The following is an 18,333-nucleotide window of genomic DNA, read 5'->3' as shown; positions in this document are numbered from 1 at the left end:
CAATGAATAGAAATGCCTTTCTTTCCATAGTTATGATTCCTTATGAAAGCCACTTCATCAGAACATACCCTTCACTCTCTGTCCACTTAAGATGCTTTATTTTTTCAAATGACTCATTACTACTTAACATGGTAATACATTTTTATAATCTTTTCCTTTTTTCTCTCTTTTCTCAGAACTCAAAATCTGTGTTGTTCACTGCTACAGTTCTATCATCTGTAACAGCAACATTAAATAGAACTTTCTACAGTGATGAAAATCTTCTAAATCTATGCTATCCAAAATAGTAGGCATTATATTAGCCAACTGATCACTTGAAATCATTAAAAATTAAATTCCTGGGTTAAATGATCATCATTTGAAATATAATTTAACCCAGGAATTAATTTTTTGTTTTATTTTAATTAATTTGTTTGATTTGTCACATATGGCTATGTGCTACAGTATTGGACAGCACACATCTATCACAGTGCCTGTCACATTGGAGGGGTTCAGCAGGTCACATCTTGCTAAAAATGAAAAAATTCATGAATAAAAAAAGGTATGAAAGAATAAAATACCTGCAATCAGTTTATAGTTACCGATTTGGCATAGGACTGTCAACTTCCCTTCCAACTATTCAAGCTTTGTGGCATTTTCTGGCAAAAACTAAGTTTTTGGTTATAATTTTTGTTTCTATACTTGAATAGCATGTTACACATACAATTCCTTTTATTTCACCACATTAAGCTATCATCTCATCAAATCACTATATTCCTCAAATTTTGTTTGCTTTCCCATTGCTAAAACAAAATTTCTGAGCTATTTATCTTTCTAGACAGAAAACCCTCTCACTTTACCCATATCCCCTCATGATTTTATTTGTAATTATTTTAAATATTTTATTATCAAATATTACATAGCTCCATAAAATAAAACACCTTGTATTCTACAATACAGACTAAGAAATAAGTGGTTAACAATAGCATTCAAATTTCATTGTATTATTCAATGGTCACATTTCACTTCCTCCCTCACCAAAAGTTACATCCATCAAAATTATAATCCCTGTGGTTTCAGGCTTTTTTATTATATATCTCAAAATAATACACTATATAGAATTGATTCAGTTTTACAACTTTAAATAAATATTATACTCTACAAATCATTCTATAGATTTTTTATTGTTTAGTACATTTTGAGATTTATCTGTGGTTTTATAAATAGCTTTTTTCATTCTTTCATTGCTGTGACATTCCATTGTTTTACTATACCATTCTCCTATTGATGAACATTTCAGTTGTTTTCAAATATTTTTACTATTGTAACTAAGTCTACTATAAGGTCTCTTCCATACTTTCATGTATCATACTAGAATATCTCTAGTAAAGTACATTCTGGGTTGTGGTTTGGGTTTTTTTTTTTTTTAATCTTCAATAGTTGTAGATAGAGTCCTTTGTTACTAATTTATTATAAGGATTTTCTCCCAGTTTATTTCACTGTTTTTATTTGGAAATGTATTTATTTTAAATGGAAATAAACATATAAATCATTTTGGATCACCCATGTTCCAAACCCACAAACAATATCAAAAGGCAGTATTTAGACAGTTTAGAAGCTCATCCCCAATGCCCACAAAAACTAAAGCCTTAAAGAAAATGATAGTACCATAGACTCTTCTAAAACTTAATAAATTGTATTTATATACTTCATCTCTTTAGGTGCTGTTTTTCTTTTTTTTTTCTTTTTAAAGAATGCAAAGAGAGAGAGCAGGAACCAGGGGGGAGGGGTAGAGGGAAAGGGAGAAGCAAACTCCCTGGAGGTCATGACTTGGGGCAGAAGGCAGAGGCTTAACCCACTGAGCCACCCAGGTACCCCAAGATGCTGTTTCTTTTTATCTGTGTTATTTTCATGGCTTTAATAAGGCTATGAAATTAATGTACCACTTTCCTGTTCTTCCATATCCTCATGAAAATATTAAGCAACTTTAGGCTATCTTAAATCATCTCAGTAGCCATGATTCCCTCACACATTCTTTTCAGTAATCAGTGTAGACATACTGATAGTCTTCCAATAATTGTGGAAGACGTATTTTTTTGTTTATTTGTAGTGGCTTTATCTATAGTTCACCTGATTTATTTTATAATTTAAATATACCCAATAATAGTTACAAGTCTGCATTCTTTTCACAGAGAAGATTTTAAAAGGTCTGACAATGGGAAATATTTAATAAACTGTTGGAATATTAAAAAATAATTACTTTTCCCAGTTTTCACCCCATAATATAAGTGAGATTTCAAACTTATTTAAAGTTATGATTCAAATACAAATTATGTCATAATCTATCTAGATAACTTCCAAACCCTAAACAGATTAAACAAAGCTAATAAAGAGCACAGAGTACAAATCCAAACCATCAAGTAAGGGAGGAAATAGGAATCAGAGTCAGCCTCCTGGCCAAGGTCAGTAATCAGAGATTTGATATTAACAGAGCAGAGGAAGACCAACCACAATTGAGACTACTGATCTAAAAGGTCTAAAGTAGATTGCCAGTTATATTGGTTCTTCTTTGTTGCAGATAAGAAAACTCACTTTAAGCAAAAACAAAACCAAACAAATAAAAAAACACACAAAAAGAAAGAATAAAACATAAAATTGAGTATTTATGGGAAAGATAGTAGTGAATTTGTAGGAAATACCGGTAGTCTAGCCATAACAGAAGCAGGAATACAAAGACTTAGGTGCCATCAACATTCTCTCTGTCTTGGCCTCAATTAGTCTTTTCATACTCATTGTAGTTTTTTTTCCTACAACCTGAATTTTTCTGTATTTCAGAAATCTCTGCTGACACCTCCTGAGATTTCTATTGTAGAGCTTCAGCCATCAAAGTGATGTTGACTCTTTCTCAAATTTGAATCCCATTATCTCTTGGGGTATTTTAATTAGCCTTACTTGGACCAAGTGCCTATTTGACCCTTTCAATCATTGCTGCAAAGTCAGGATATTATTATTGTACTCACTTAAGTCCGTTCTCTATTCCTGCCCACATTTTGGTCAGGAGTGAGGCTACTATCTGTTATCATAAGCTATCCTCCTTATAATATTGCCAGTGGTGGGGTAGGGGAGAAGATAGGGAAATAAGTCTAATCAGATATCCCCAGAGGCTTTATTCCAAAAATGGCAGGCTTACTAACAGGGTGTAGTTCTACCTGGAAGAATATTTTGGCAGTCATGCAGAAATGTTTCTGAAAATTCTAGTTTTTCCAACAATGAACAAAGCTATGTTGTGAGGTAGAAAGCATTTTATCAATAACAGTGACTATGGAGAAACTATAAAATAGTTTATTAAGTGTTATATAAGAAGGATTTGGAAAATCTAAGAGACTGGATACTGGACTGAATTATCTTCTAAGATCCATTTTAATATTTGATAATGCTTGATTCATTTCATTTTAGCCATTCACTTATTCCTTTAGCAGTTTTTAGCTTATATCTTGTCACTGTACTACTTGTGTAGGATACAAAAGAATAAGACATCTCTGCCTTCAAAGGACTCACCCATTTGATGTGTATTATATGTTTTTTAGTAACATCAAGGAATTTTAGCAAAGGTCTAAAAATTACATGTCCATGAGACAATAAAAATATTCCTTGGTATCATCCTGCCACCCCATTGCCTTTACCACACATTCCATATTCTAGTCATACCAGTCATCAAAATAAGACATGCACTTCTGTGCTGCCATTCCCTTGCACATTCTTTTTATTCTTCCTTTCCTTAGGCATGTAATATCATGTCTCCTTTTACTTGTTACCACACAACAAATTTACTTACTCCTCTCTATACTTTATTATTACTTAAGTATCATATTGCACTTATCATAGTTTCTTAAATAACTGTGCATGTGTTCTTTTTTCCCACTGAATTATAAGATGTGAGAGAAGAATAATGTTCTCTTATTTTTTATAATCAAAGTACAACAGAGTAAGAAACTCAAAACACTTATTGTAATAAGATGAAGATAGTGAATAGTGGGAAATTTTTGAATTTTGATTCATAAAAAATCAAAGTTAGAGTTATTGTTAATAAAACAAAACAAAATAATTGACATTAATTATATATGTGTGTATATATTTATAAAGAGCTTAAAGACAACATTTGCTCATAAAATAGCATAATCTTGCCTTAAACATGGAAAAGATTCATATTTATAATAAACTATAGGTCAATATTCCAATCACGCTTTCTAGGAAAAAAATTTTAATTTTCAATATATGATTAGTACGATCATTCTTTTTTATTAAGGTATAATTAATGTAAAATGTAATATTAGCTTCAGGTGTACCACGTATCGATTCAGCAGTTTTGTACATTACTCATTGATTACCATGATAAGTGTAGCCACCACCTGTCTCCTGTAATGTTCTTACAATATTATTGACTATATTCCCCATGCTGTACCTTTCATCTCTGTGACTTACTTATATGTGGGATCTAAAAATCAAAATGAACAAACAGAGAAATAAAAACAAGCAAACGAAAAGCCAGACTCTTAAAAACAGAAAATTGTGTTTCAGAGTTTGCCAGAGGAGAGGTAGGTGAGGCAATTGGTGAAATAGATAAAGTGGATTAATAGGTACAAATGTCTAGTTTTGGAATAAATAAGTCACAAAGATGTAATCTTTATGTTCATTCTGCACAACCGTTTTCAAAGTTATTTCAAGAAACAATGAAAAAAAGTTCGCCAAATAAAGGTCACCCATTAAAAACAGACTATCACAATGAGCATGAATTTATCAAATATTGACTTTCATTTTAACCCAAATTCCAAAATTTTAAAAATCCTATGATAGAAAATTTATAATACCACAGCAATAATAGAAAAAAGAATAAATCCTGCCAAGTGTGTTGATTCCTCAACATCTTTTTTACAAGGCATTTTTTCACATCTTTCTCACACATATCTAAAATAATTTCTTTTATAAATCTTTTAACTCTATCCTCTGATTCTTAATCTCTCCTCTCTTTCTTTAATGAAGTTCTATTGACTTTATATTATGTTTGTATTACATCCAATAGATTAGCGTTAAGGTGCATTAAATATTACATCTCATGGTTTTACTAAAGCCAAATACATCTTCGGGAAAATAAGATATCATCTTTCTCTACAAATCAAATTAGAACTGAAAAAGTCCACTTCCACATACATATTCACAGAGTAATTTCATACCGTATTCTGAATTTGTCTAAGAGATGAGCCTTTCACCTTCTGGTAATTACTTCAGACATAAAGAATGACGAGCAAGTCATATCAGCTTTTATGATGTTAAATTATTTCATAGGTCAATATCATGTACTAAGTTACTATTTCACCTCTAAGTCACATCAAATGATTTTACAGTGAGTGTCCTGAGAAACATTTACATTTGCTGACAAAATATAAAGTACTTAAGTCATTTATATTCAAAGGCTACTTTATGTTTGAAATGTAAAATAACAAATCCTTATAAATTCGAAACTTTAAAATTCTCATGGAAGAAATACTGTAATTAAAATATATTATGCCAGGGGTGCCTGGGTGGCTCAGTCTCCTAAGTGTCTGCCTTAGGTTTAGGTCATGATCCCAGGGTTCTGGGATTGAGCCCTATGTTAGGTTCCATGCTCAGTGGGAGCCTGCTTCTCTCTCTCTCTCAGCAACACCCCCCCCCCCCGCCCTTCACTCCTGCTCTCTCTCACTATCTCTGTCTTTCTCAAATAAATAAAATCTTTAAAAAAAAAAAGACAAGAAAATACTATGTCATTTTACTATGAGTTAGCCTTCGCTCTTGAAGAAATGTGACTTTTCATTTTACTTTTTTTAGAATGTCAACTATTTATTGAACACTTCTATTTCTGATAGAGATTTTAGAGGATATATGAAAATTAAAAAATTTTAAAAATTAAAATTAAAAAAATTTTAAATAAGAGAAAGAAAGCCCCTGCACACCAAAAGTTTCAGTTTATTTAGAGATACTACTACTACATTAAATAGCGAGAGGAGTCTTGACCCAAAGGAAACAAAAATGATAGCTTGAGCTTAAAACATACCTCATTTGCCTTTACTTCCACAACAGCCTATGAGGTAGGTAGGATTACGGGCCCTGTTTTGCAAAGGAGACTTGAAATCAGAGAGGTTAAGTACATTGTAGAAATGGATTTAGCCTTGCAATCTATCACCATGCTGTTCTGGTACAGAAAGACCAGGGAAGTATTATAACCAGTGTTCATAGGATGAAATAAAAGAAAGAAAAGAGTTAGTGGGACATTTCAGTGTGCCATTTTGTACAGTAACTCTTTAAAATAAGAACAAAATGAATGTGCAATATTTCCCAATCATTTGTTAAATGTAAACTTGATTTTAACAGAATCAGGGAGATGATTACAAAGTCTCTGTTTGAGACTATAGAATTAGGCTCAAAGTCAAATAGATTCAAAGCTTAAATATAAAGGAAAAAACAAACAGCTAGAGGAAACTTTATATAAAAATGAGAAAGGTCTCTGAGCATAACACCAAAAAATACATAAAGTCCTAGAGCTATGACTCCATAAAAGTTTAAAGCTATCCAACCATTTTTTTTTTTAAGATTTTATTTACTTATTTGACACAGAGAGAGAAATCACAAGTAGGCAGAGAGGCAGGCAGAGAGAGAGAAGGAAATAGGCTCCCCGCCAAGCAGAGAGCCAGATGCAGGGCTCGATCCCAGGTCCCTGAGACCATGACCTGAGCTGAAGGCAGGGGCTTAACTCACTGAGCCACCCAGCCGCCCCTATCCAACCATTTTTTTGAGAATCTCTCAAATCAGGAAGAAATTCTTAAAATGTGGGTAACAAAATGTTCCTGGCTTAATGTATAAAGTTACAAAAAATTGGTGAGAAAAAAATGAGCAAAGAATTGGAACTGACTATCCCTAGACAACCCCCACATACAAACACACACCCTTGGGAGAAAGAGAGCAAACTGATATAGAAAAAGTATGTAGTCTTCAGTAATTAATATGATAAAACTTTTTTGCATAAGTTATAATACAGTTAAGTAATAGAAGAATCAATTTATTACATAGCAAAAGGTAATACAGACGTGCAAACTGCAAAAGAATGTCTATATTGTGAATGGATATGTTACTTGAAATAAGGGGAGAGAAAATAATATATAATAGAAATAAGCTACATTTCTCTTTAGTAAAGGAAACCACAGTTTTAATTTAAAAAGGGACCTCTTTAAATCAGGGAACCATACTTAATGAAATAGAAAATATAAAGAAAAATCACTTTTACCTAGAAATTCTTTTTATTCAGGTAACCATGTTATAAATCATTTATCTTTATTAGTCATGTAAACTAGAGGATGCAGAACATTTATAACCTACAGAACCAAAGAACTTATTTGTTAACAAAAATAAGCTTAAATTTGAGATTGCTTCAATGTTATAGTTAAGATTATATGTGCTGTTTTGCTGTAATTCTACATAAAAAGATAAACACCTTGTAAATTTTTTTTCTTTTCCACCTAAAATGTAAACTTTGTTTTTCAATACTTTTGGTATAAATATAGATAATTATGAATGTATAACCACACTAATGTATATATTATGAATAATGGTAAATTTCTTGCTGAACTGGTGGGATAGACTACCAAGTTGGAATTTAGTTGATTCAGAGGAAAATTTTAATATGGTATTCTTTACAAGGCTCAGCTGTAGACTAAGATCCAGGCTTCTACAGCAATGAAGTATATTGCTAGTGGAAAAAGTTGTTTTACTGGAACTGTAAGTTTTGCTTAGGAATGGCAGTAATATATTTCTTCAACACTAATGTTAGTATTAACTTTTGACGCCTTCCACACACACACATCCCAATACAACATTTGTAGGTGTATATACTAGTGAGGGGTCTTCTTCCTAATTTTTTTTTTAATTTATTTTTTTTCAGCGTAACAGTATTCCTTGTTTTTGCACCACATCCAGTGCTCCATGCAATCCGTGCCCTCTCTAATACCCACCACCTGGTTCCCCCAACTTCCCACCCCCCGCCGCTTCAAACCCCTCAGATTGTTTTTCAGAGTCCATAGTCTCTCATGGTTCACCTCCCCTTCCAATTTCCCCCAACTCCCTTCTCCTCTCTAACTCCCCTTGTCCTCCATGCTATTTACTATGCTCCACAAATAAGTGAAACCCTATGATAATTGACTCTCTCTGCTTGACTTATTTCACTCAGCATAATCTCTTCCAGTCCCGTCCATGTTGCTACAAAAGTTGGGTATTCATCCTTTCTGATGGAGGCACAATACTCCATAGTGTATATGGACCACATCTTCCTTATCCATTTGTCCGTTGAAGGGCATCTTGGTTCTTTCCACAGTTTGGCGACCGTGGCCATTGCTGCTATAAACATTGGGGTACAGATGGCCCTTCTTTTCGCTACATCTGTATCTTTGGGGTAAATACCCAGTAGTGCCATTGCAGGGTCATAGGGAAGCTCTATTTTTAATTTCTTGAGGAATCTCCACACTATTCTCCAAAGTGGCTGCACCAACTTACATTCCCACCAACAGTGGAAGAGGGTTCCCCTTTCTCCACATCCCCTCCAACACATGTTGTTTCCTGTCTTGCTAATTTTGGCCATTCTAAGTGGTGTAAGGTGATATCTCAATGTGGTTTTAATTTGAATCTCCCTGATGGCTAGTGACGATGAACATTTTTTCATGTGTCTGATAGCCATTTGTATGTCTTCTTTGGAGAAGTGTCTGTTCATATCATCTGCCCATTTTTTGATATGATTATCTGTTTTGTGTGTGTTGAGTTTGAGGAGTTCTTTATAGATCCTGGATATCAACTTTTTGTCTGTACTGTCATTTGCAAATATCTTCTCCCATTCTGTGGGTTGCCTCTTTGTTTTCTTGACTGTTTCTTTTGCTGTGCAGAAGCTTTTGATTTTGATGAAGTCCCAAAAGTTTATTTTTGCTTTTGTTTCCTATGCCTTTGGAGACATATCTTGAAAGAAGTTGCTGTGGCTGATATCGAAGAGATTACTGCCTATGTTCTCCTCTAGGATTCTGATGGATTCCTGTCTCACGTTGAGGTCTTTTATCCATTTTGAGTTTATTTTTGTGTACGGTGTAAGAGAACGGTCGAGTTTCATTCTTCTACATATAGCTGTCCAGTTTTCCCAGCACCATTTATTGAAGAGACTGTCTTTTTTCCACTGTATATTTTTTCCTGTTTTGTCGAAGATTATTTGACCATAGAGTTGAGAGTCCATATCTGGGCTCTCTACTCTGTTCCACTGGTCTATGTGTCTGTTTTTATGCCAGTACCATGCTGTCTTGGTGGTCACAGCTTTGTAGTAAAGCTTGAAGTCAGATAATGTGATACCGCCAGTTTTATTTTTGTTTTTCAACATTTCCTTAGCGATTCGGGGTCTCTTCTGGTTCCATACAAATTTCTGGATTATTTGCTCCAGCTCTTTGAAAAATACCGGTGGAATTTTGATCAGAATGGCATTAAAAGTATAGATTGCTCTAGGCAGTATAGACATTTTAACAATGTTTATTCTTCCAATCCAAGAGCATGGAATGGTCTTCCATCTTTTTGTGTCTTCTTCAATTTCTTTCATGAGTGTTCTGTAGTTCCTCGAGTACAGATCCTTTACCTCTTTGGTTAGGTTTATTCCCAGGTATCTTATGGGTTTTGGTGCTATAGTAAATGGAATCGATTCTCTAATTTCCCTTTCTGTATTTTCATTGTTAGTGTATAGGAAAGCTACTGATTTCTGTACATTGACTTTGTATCCTGCCACATTACTGAATTGCTGTATGAGTTCAAGTAGTTTGGGGGTGGAGTCTTTTGGGTTTTCCATATAAAGAATCATGTCATCTGCGAAGAGAGAGAGTTTGACTTCTTCATTGCCAATTTGGATACCTTTTATTTCTCTTTGTTGTCTGATTGTTGTTGCTAGGACTTCTAATACTATGTTGAACAAGGGTGGTGAGAGTGGGCATCCTTGTCGTGTTCCTGATCTCAACGGGAAGGCTGCAAGCTTTTTCCCATTGAGGATGATATTTGCTGTGGGTCTTTCATAGATAGATTTGATGAAGTTCAGGAATGTTCCCTCTATCCCTATACTTTGAAGCATTTTAATCAGGAAGGGATGCTGGATTTTGTCAAATGCTTTTTCTGCATCAATTGAGAGGACCATGTGGTTCTTCTCTCTTCTCTTATTAATTTGTTCTATCACATTGATTGATTTGCGAATGTTGAACCATCCTTGTAGCCCAGGAATAAATCCCACCTGGTCATGGTGGATAATCTTTTTAATGTGCTGTTGGATCCTGTTTGCTAGGATCTTGTTGAGAATCTTAGCATCCATATTCATCAGTGATATTGGTCTGAAATTCTCCTTTTTAAGGGGACTATCCACCAAGATGATCTAACAATTGTAAATATCTATGCCCCCAATATGGGAGCAGCCAATTACATAAGAAAACTGTTAAGATAAAGAGTCATATTGATATGAATACATTGATAGTAGGAGATCTTAACACACCTCTCTCAGAAATAGACAGATCATCGAAGCAGAAAATCAATAAAGAAACAAGAGCATTGAATGACACATTGGACCAGATGGACCTCATAGATATATACAGAACTTTCCACCCTAAAGCAACAGAATACTCATCCTTCTCAAGTACACATGGAACCTTCTCAAGAACAGACCACATACTGGGTCACAAATCAGGACTCAACCGATACCAAAAGACTGAGATCATTCCCTGCATCTTCTCAGATCACAATGCTTTGAAACTGGAGCTCAATCACAAGGAAAAGTTCAGAAGGAACTCAAACACCTGGAAGCTAAAGACCACCTTGCTTAAGAATGCTTGGATCAACCAGGAGATTAAAGAAGAACTGAAACAATTCATGGAAACCAATGAGAATGAAGACACTTTGGTCCAAAACCTATGGGATACAGCAAAGGTGGTCCTAAGGGGGAAATACATAACCATCCAAACCTCCCTCAAAAAAATTGAAAAATCCAGAACACACCAGCTGTCTCTACACCTTAAAGAACTGGAGAATCAACAACAAATCAAACCAACTCCACACATAAGAAGGGAAATAATCAAGATTAGAGCTGTGATCAATGAGGTAGAAACCAGAGATACAGTAGAACGTATCAATGAAACTAGAAGCTGGTTTTTTGAAAGAATCAATAAGATCAATAAACCATTGGCCACACTAATCCAAAAGAAAAGAGAGAAAGCCCAAATTAACAAAATTATGAACGAAAAGGGAGAGATCACAACTAACACCAAGGAAGTAGAAACAATCATCAGAAGTTATTATCAACAGTTATATGCCAATAAACTAAGCAACCTAGATTAAATGGATGCTTTCCTGGAAAACTATAAACTCTCAAAATTGAACCAGGAAGAAGTTGACAACCTGAATAGATTGATATCTAGTAACGAGATTGAAGCAGTGATCAAAAACCTCCCTAAAAACGAGAGCCCAGGACCTGATGGATTCCCTGGGGAATTCTACCAAACTTTCAAAGAAGAAATAACACCTATTCTCCTGAAGCTGTTTCAAAAAATTGAAGCAGAAGGAAAACTTCCAGACTCTTTCTATGAAGTCAGCATTACCCTGATCCCCAAACCAGGCAAAGACCCTACCAAATAGGAGAATTTCTTCTTCCTAATTTTATACATTCTAGGATCCTCAGAAACAAAGAAACAAATCTCTTTTTAAAAACAATTCTGATAACTCATTGAAGGACTGAACCTAGCAATAAGGAACACATTATCTCCATGCTATTTCTATCTATAATTCATTTATGATGCTTTACTAAGAGAAACCGTAAAATATTTTGAAAAATTGTTTGCCTTTTCCCATTAATTTAATTACTTTTTTAAAGATCGCAACAAGCAGCAACCTTGAAATTTTTCAAACCTATTGTCTATTAAGGAACTAAATGTTAAGACAACTCAGTTACATTGACTAATGTGGTATTAAGGTACATAAAATATGACCTTTCCACAGGTTTATTTATTGCTTTATAAGAAAGACTCATATTATAAACTATTCTGAGGTTATATTTGAATAATGAAGAAACTACTCAGTGTGAGTTCACCTTTGTTTAGAAATTTTAACAACACTCACCAAGATCTCTTTATTTTTTTAATGCAAGACTGTCCATTCTGCCTGTCATTTTTATGAACCTTGTAGGGTTTAAATTTGGATAATCTGAGAGGAATCTTGAGTATTCACATAGGAGATACTTTAAAAATTCTATTGAGAACGGAGTTTTCTGCGTTTGCAAAAGAATTATCCATACATTGGCAGGGGGTCTCCAGAGTGTATCTGATTTTTATTTATCCAGATTCCCTAAATGATCTTCCCCAAAATGCAACTACTGCATTAATGCAAAGCACATGTTTCTAAATAAGAAAGAATTCTAGTTCATATGAGCTACCAAGTTAAAATTTAATAAAAACCGAAAGACTAACTCTTCCTTGAATATGACCTCGGCAAAAGGTCATTTCCCCCCCTCCTATAGCTCTTCAAACGCGAAATTGAAAACAGGTAGTGCGCTGCTGCCTCTCACCCCTTCACCCCCTACTCACTCAGTGTTTCTCTTCTTAGGTTCTTTACCCGAGCCCAGTAAGTCATATGAAGGAAAAGAAAATATGAAACTAAAACTAATCAGAAAATAAAGAATAGGGTGAAACTTGACAATGAAGCTTTATTTCCTTCTAACTACAGCTTTAAGCTGTTAGTTGAAAAAATTTAATAAAATATTGAGGTTTCCTATTACATGTTTCATTCTAAACAGTAATGCACCTTAATAGCTTCCCACTCCATGACTGGCTAATAATTCAACATAAGCAATTTCTTTGTATGGAAAGGTATACTTTCCTATACTTTTGAAAAAGAAAATCAAAATGGATGTCCCTATAAGGTTATCATTATGCAATGGGAAAAAGAAGTAAGTAATTCTTTTATTAATGATACCATTTTTGAAAGATTTTAAAATATAAACATTTGGATTTTTAAAATTACTATGATTTAGTGAAAATCTCAATACAAGCATTACTTATTTATATTTTCTAGGAATTATATAATTTTTACCATGAAATGATTTAAATTGTTAATGTTCCGTATACATCTCAAAATTCATCCAGTGGTATGGATCTTGAAAAATATTAAATCACGCTGGAAAATCAAGATTTCCTCTAATTTCCTTTCCTATTGTTCTTAAATTATCAGTTAAGAGAACCACTTTTTGTCCGCTACAAGACAAACCAAAGATATAAATATAAATAAATAAATAAATAATAGCACCCAGTAAGAAGTCTGTGCTTAGTGAAATAACAGACAAATAGAGAGCAAATGTGTAACCATCTGGAGAATAAGAAAATCAAAAGTAATAAGCAGCATTCAGAATTTATTACAAAGAAATTATGCCAAGAGCTTCTTACTGCAGCTTTCTATGGAAATGTTCAAATTAGTGGATAAAGAAGTACATTATATACAACATATTTGGACCCCACTGATATCATTTTATACATAATCTCATAGCATAATATTTGCTAAGTAATCTAAATTAGCTTGGCTATAAATGCTGTCATACTGATTGAAAATTTGCTATCACACTACAAACAGCCAGTCATAATAAATGACACAGCTTGGTGGAATTGTCTGGAGCCAGAGGGATATGTTGTTGGGTCATCTTTGACAGTGTATTACAAAATGCAAAGAAATTAATAAGTCTAAAAGCAACTGAAACACCAAACACAAACAAAATAGAGGGTAGAAATGAGAGGAGACATAATGTAAACTAAATAGGTCAAATAAACTGGCAGAAGTTCATCATCACCTTAAGGAGGGGTATAAAGTGGGATCCAGAATGGCTCCCATCATCATCAGAAGTATAGTTGTGACAATTCCACTCCCATTTGCTACTTCAGAATCTAGATGGAGAAGGAAGAGGAAGAAGAGGGGAAAAAATAAAATGTTCTTTTCCACTGCCTGAATCAGGATGTCCCCTAAATATCAGCATTTCAGAAATCAGATTTCATTACTAGTTGGCATTTTCCTGCTGCATCTTTGTTTTCAGAGATTATTTGTTTTCTCTTTGAAGCCACAGTGCTTGGCATGTATTAAGTAGTCAGAAATTTTCTTGAATGGAATTGTTGAACTCTGTGACAGAACATCTCTAGAATCTTAGTTTGAGATGGTGATAATGGAGCATAAAGGAAAGTTATGGGCCTGTTTTCTAAAGCTGTACTATCCTAGACTAAAGACACTAGCCATCCTAAATTTTATAATTAAAAATTCCATTCTTTGGCTATACTAGCCCCCTTCAAGGCCTCAGTAACCACAGGTAGCTTAGTGGTCATACATTTTAGGACAGTTCTATCACTGTAGAGAAGTGTCTCAGCAACATTTTCTGGAGTGTGTCAGTAGCATATGATAATTTTCCATACATATTTTCCAAACTCCATATTCATTTATTCACTCAGAAAGTATTTATTGAATATACCTTAGATGGTAGTCACTGGGACACAAAAATAAACAAGACCCCTTTTTAACCATTTAGAATCTTTTGTGGGAAGACATTAGTGAATAGGTAGTCACAATCCAGTGCCATGCCAGAGGATTAATTGGAGGACAGCATGATTTGAGGCCAAAAATGATCAAGAAGAAGACTACTAATCAAGATATTTTTAAAATTAAGCCAGAGGAAATAAAAATGGAGAGAAGAAGAAAGAACCAAAAGATATTTAATAGGAACAAATTGCATTATTTGGTAAGAAATCGGATGTGGTAACAGTGAAGGAAGAGTCTAGAGTAACTCCCGTTGTTGGCAAGAGGGAGTGAGTAGATGGCAATGCCATTATCTTCATTTGGGTCTATGTGAGGAACTGGTAGGATTTAGAGGAAAGATGACTATTTTAAATTTATATATGAGTGCTTTTTAATGTTACATGTGTGTCTAATATTCATGAGAAAATTTGAGAACAGCTAGTTTTTTCAGTATTATCATTTTGGAGCTGATAATTTGATGAGATCACACAACAAAGAAAGGAATCTTGACAAAGCCAGAAAATTAATAACATTAACAATTTCTAGAAAATGTGCAGGGAAAACAGGAATGAATGTGGTCATACAAACTAAGAGTTTTAAGAAGGAGCCAACAACCTAAAGATCTTTAAAAAGTTACATAATAAGATAAAAACTAGGGTGGGGGGGGAGTCCATTTAATGTGGCAATAGGTCATGGGTGACATTAAATGACAGTGGCAGAATTTAAGCAGCAAGAAGCCCAGGAGTGAATGAATGAGGAAGAAGAAAAGACATGAGTCAACCACTCTTTCCAGAGAACAAACAAATACAGGATGGAAAGAGCTGTACAGGAAGTGATAGGTAGATACAAGAGAGGGTGTTTATTTGTTTGCTACTTCTATTGTGGAAAAGGCTTGAGCATTTAGTTTAAAAGTTGCCATGTCCATAGGCCATGCATATAATGGGTTCATCTTAGCTTGTTTGGATTAATTGCAGCTTATCTCCAGAGTTACTGACCCTTGGCCAACACTATGGAATGCATTAACTAAGGATAAATGATGTTTTTAAACGATGGGTCTGTGAGTTGTTTCAGAGCAGCATATATCATCAGCCTGCCAGCACAGTTTAATAATAATAATTGGATTTATAATTGCATCTAATTTCGACAGAGTCTTGGAGAGGGGAGCTTTCAAAGTAAAAGCTGGAAACATAGCTAGAATATGTATATATGAGGAGTTCGATACAGGAGATCTCCACCATGGGAAGATTTGGCTTTCCTGCTACAGAGGTGCGTCAGATGCACAGCAGTAGTGGTTACAGACCTGTCTGCACAGAAATGGGAGAATAGAGGAATCTGTGCCTACGATCTCTGGACACTTTTCTTCCGTATCTTCTGCTGTTTCTGTGCTATATATTTTGCCTGTAATAAAATTGTTCGGAGAGCACAAACTGAGTAAACGGAGTTCCATAAGCAGTGGAACACTAGAGGGGATTAACACATAATTAACCCTGGCTAATATAACGTCACTAGCAAAAATACTCAGCTTCCTTCAGTCTTTCAAAGAATTTGTCGCAAGTGTGATTTGGGGGCTCAACAATTACAATTCCCTAGGATAGATTTCTCTTCAAGGAAAAAAAATTACATACTTCACTTGCACAAAAGAAATTTTTAAAAGAAAAATAATTGTCCAGTTTGTCTGTGAGACATCTTACTAACCATCAGTGATATTTAGTTTATCTATAAATAATTGGTCTTCATGTGAAGTATTTCATTAGCTTATTAAGAGAAGCAGTCCATTTTAGGTACTCATGCCCTCTTGTTAGTAGTCTTCCACTGCCTTTTCAACCATTTCTTCACACCTCCACCTTCACTATGTCATTTCACATGCCCAGGCCTCTCATCCATTTTGTTGGCTGTTGGTAAATCCAAAGTTTTTCCAGAGTCCTAAGAGTAGATTAAATCCCTTCATTGCACACTGAAAAGTCTTTTTTTTTTAATTTAATTTAATTTTATTTTTTTCAGTGTTCCAAAATTTACTGTTTATGCACCACACCCAGGCTCCATGCAATACGTGCCCTCCATAATACCCACCACCAGGTCTCCCGCCCCCGCACCCCTCCAAAACCCTCAGTTTGTTTCTCAGAGTCCACAGTCTCTCATGGTTTGTCTCCCTTCCCGGCTCACATCCTATAAGTACCCAGGAAAAGAAGACAGATAGTAATGTTCATAGATATAGACTAAGGTGAAATAGAGTGACTGAGTGATGAAAGTAGATTATCAGTTTACTCAAGTGCCAAGGAACATAGCTTTTAAGTCAGTAAAATATGGGATTAAGTTCTGGATGGGCTCCTTACCATCTATATGACCTTGAGAAGACTACTTCGTGTATTTAAGCATCAGTCTCCTCCTCTGAAACATCGTGAAAATGATAATGTCTCAAAGTGTCGTGAGGAGATTAGATATATGGCAAAGTGTTTAGTTCACTGACCAGCATATAATAACTGCTTAATAAATAGCCATGATTTAAATTCAGTGAATGAGAGTTCACTAACAAATTATATGGTCATGAATACAATACTTAAACTATCCAAATCTGTCCATATCTCAGTTTTCTAATATAAGGGTAAAATTAAGTTTACCTAACTGAATTTCTGTGAACATTGAAAGACTGAATATACAGATGGACAAGGGCCAAACCATATGTAAAAATAGAATTCTAACCCACAACCTCTACACCAACCAGCCCAGGAAGCCAAACCACAACCTCTGTAGTAATCAGCCCAGAACAATCAGGACTTTGTTAGTGACTGCCAGCTTCCCTAATAGTTGCCTGTACTTCCAACTCGGGACCAACCAGAGAAAGCCAAATAAGCTCCTCAGACCAATAATATAGGATGTCCTGCTCCTAGTTAGCCCATCTCCAGCTTCCACATGTCAACAAAGTCCAGGGCATACCTAAAGTCCTCTCTCTCTCCCTTTTTTTTTTTTTTCATTTGAAGACTTTCCCCACTCCCCTGTCTCCCTTTGCGTTTCTGCCCTACACAAACGATGATGCTGACTCCCTTCCTATTGCAACCTCTGAACAAATAGGCTCCATTTATTTTCATTTGGGTGGTTTTTGTATCCATAGCATTATAACTGAGGTTAAAAGTTCAGCACCAATTTTGAAATTCCATATATTTATTAGTGTTATTATAGTGCAGAAAACAGACATCGTGATCATTAAGGCTCAACCATGCAACCATCTGCTTGTGGATGTACTACTTTTCCACCAGGCACATAATCCAAAACTTACGATCAATCCAGTTCTCTCTCTTACATCATTACCACAATGCAAATTCTTCACCCACTGTGAGTATTCCAGTTGCCTACTCTCCCTGCTTTTCCTTTCTTACCATACATCTTCTGCTTTCCATTTTGTCGAGATTCCAATATCTATCATTTTAGCAATTCTTTAGTCAATATCGTCATTAACCTTGTCTTGTAGGTAAACTCTGGGTAGACAAATATTGTTTTTATTTTTTTCCCAGAAACTCTCCTTTTAAGAGAAATAGAGTTCCTTTCTTTTAAGAAATTATTTGCCACTCCTTCTACATGGTTCAATAGATTGCTGTCAATCCTATTAGTCCTATCCCCAACATGAATGCTTTAGGGACAGTCAGGTAAACCAACTGCGGTCAAGGAGTCTCGTCCCTGGCGTTTCTGGATTTTCTTGTTAGGCTGGGAATTTACAAATCCAGAGCTCTTGGA

General features: G+C 34.8%; 1 protein-coding gene across 4 annotated transcripts in view; it reads right to left on the bottom strand.

Annotated features, from left to right (window-relative positions):
• Positions 1–18,333, bottom strand: part of CCDC178 (coiled-coil domain containing 178) — a 427,466-nt gene that overhangs the window by 407,011 nt on the left and 2,122 nt on the right. Inside the window, exon 1 of one of the 4 annotated variants that reach the window (XM_032859671.1) lies at positions 12,642–12,695. The exons of the other annotated variants lie outside the window; for them this stretch is intronic. The gene's annotated coding sequence lies outside the window, so the exon portion shown is untranslated. Of the gene's footprint in view, positions 1–12,641; positions 12,696–18,333 lie in introns of those variants that run through there. 4 annotated transcript variants of the gene reach the window in all.

The sequence above is a fragment of the Lontra canadensis genome, unplaced genomic scaffold, assembly GCF_010015895.1.
Source record: "Lontra canadensis isolate GAN:19392208 unplaced genomic scaffold, GSC_riverotter_1.0 scaffold17, whole genome shotgun sequence".
In the NCBI taxonomy this organism is placed as follows: Eukaryota; Metazoa; Chordata; class Mammalia; order Carnivora; family Mustelidae; genus Lontra; species Lontra canadensis.
The sequence above is the reverse complement of the archived record's forward strand: the minus strand, read 5'-3'. Positions and strand labels throughout refer to the sequence as shown.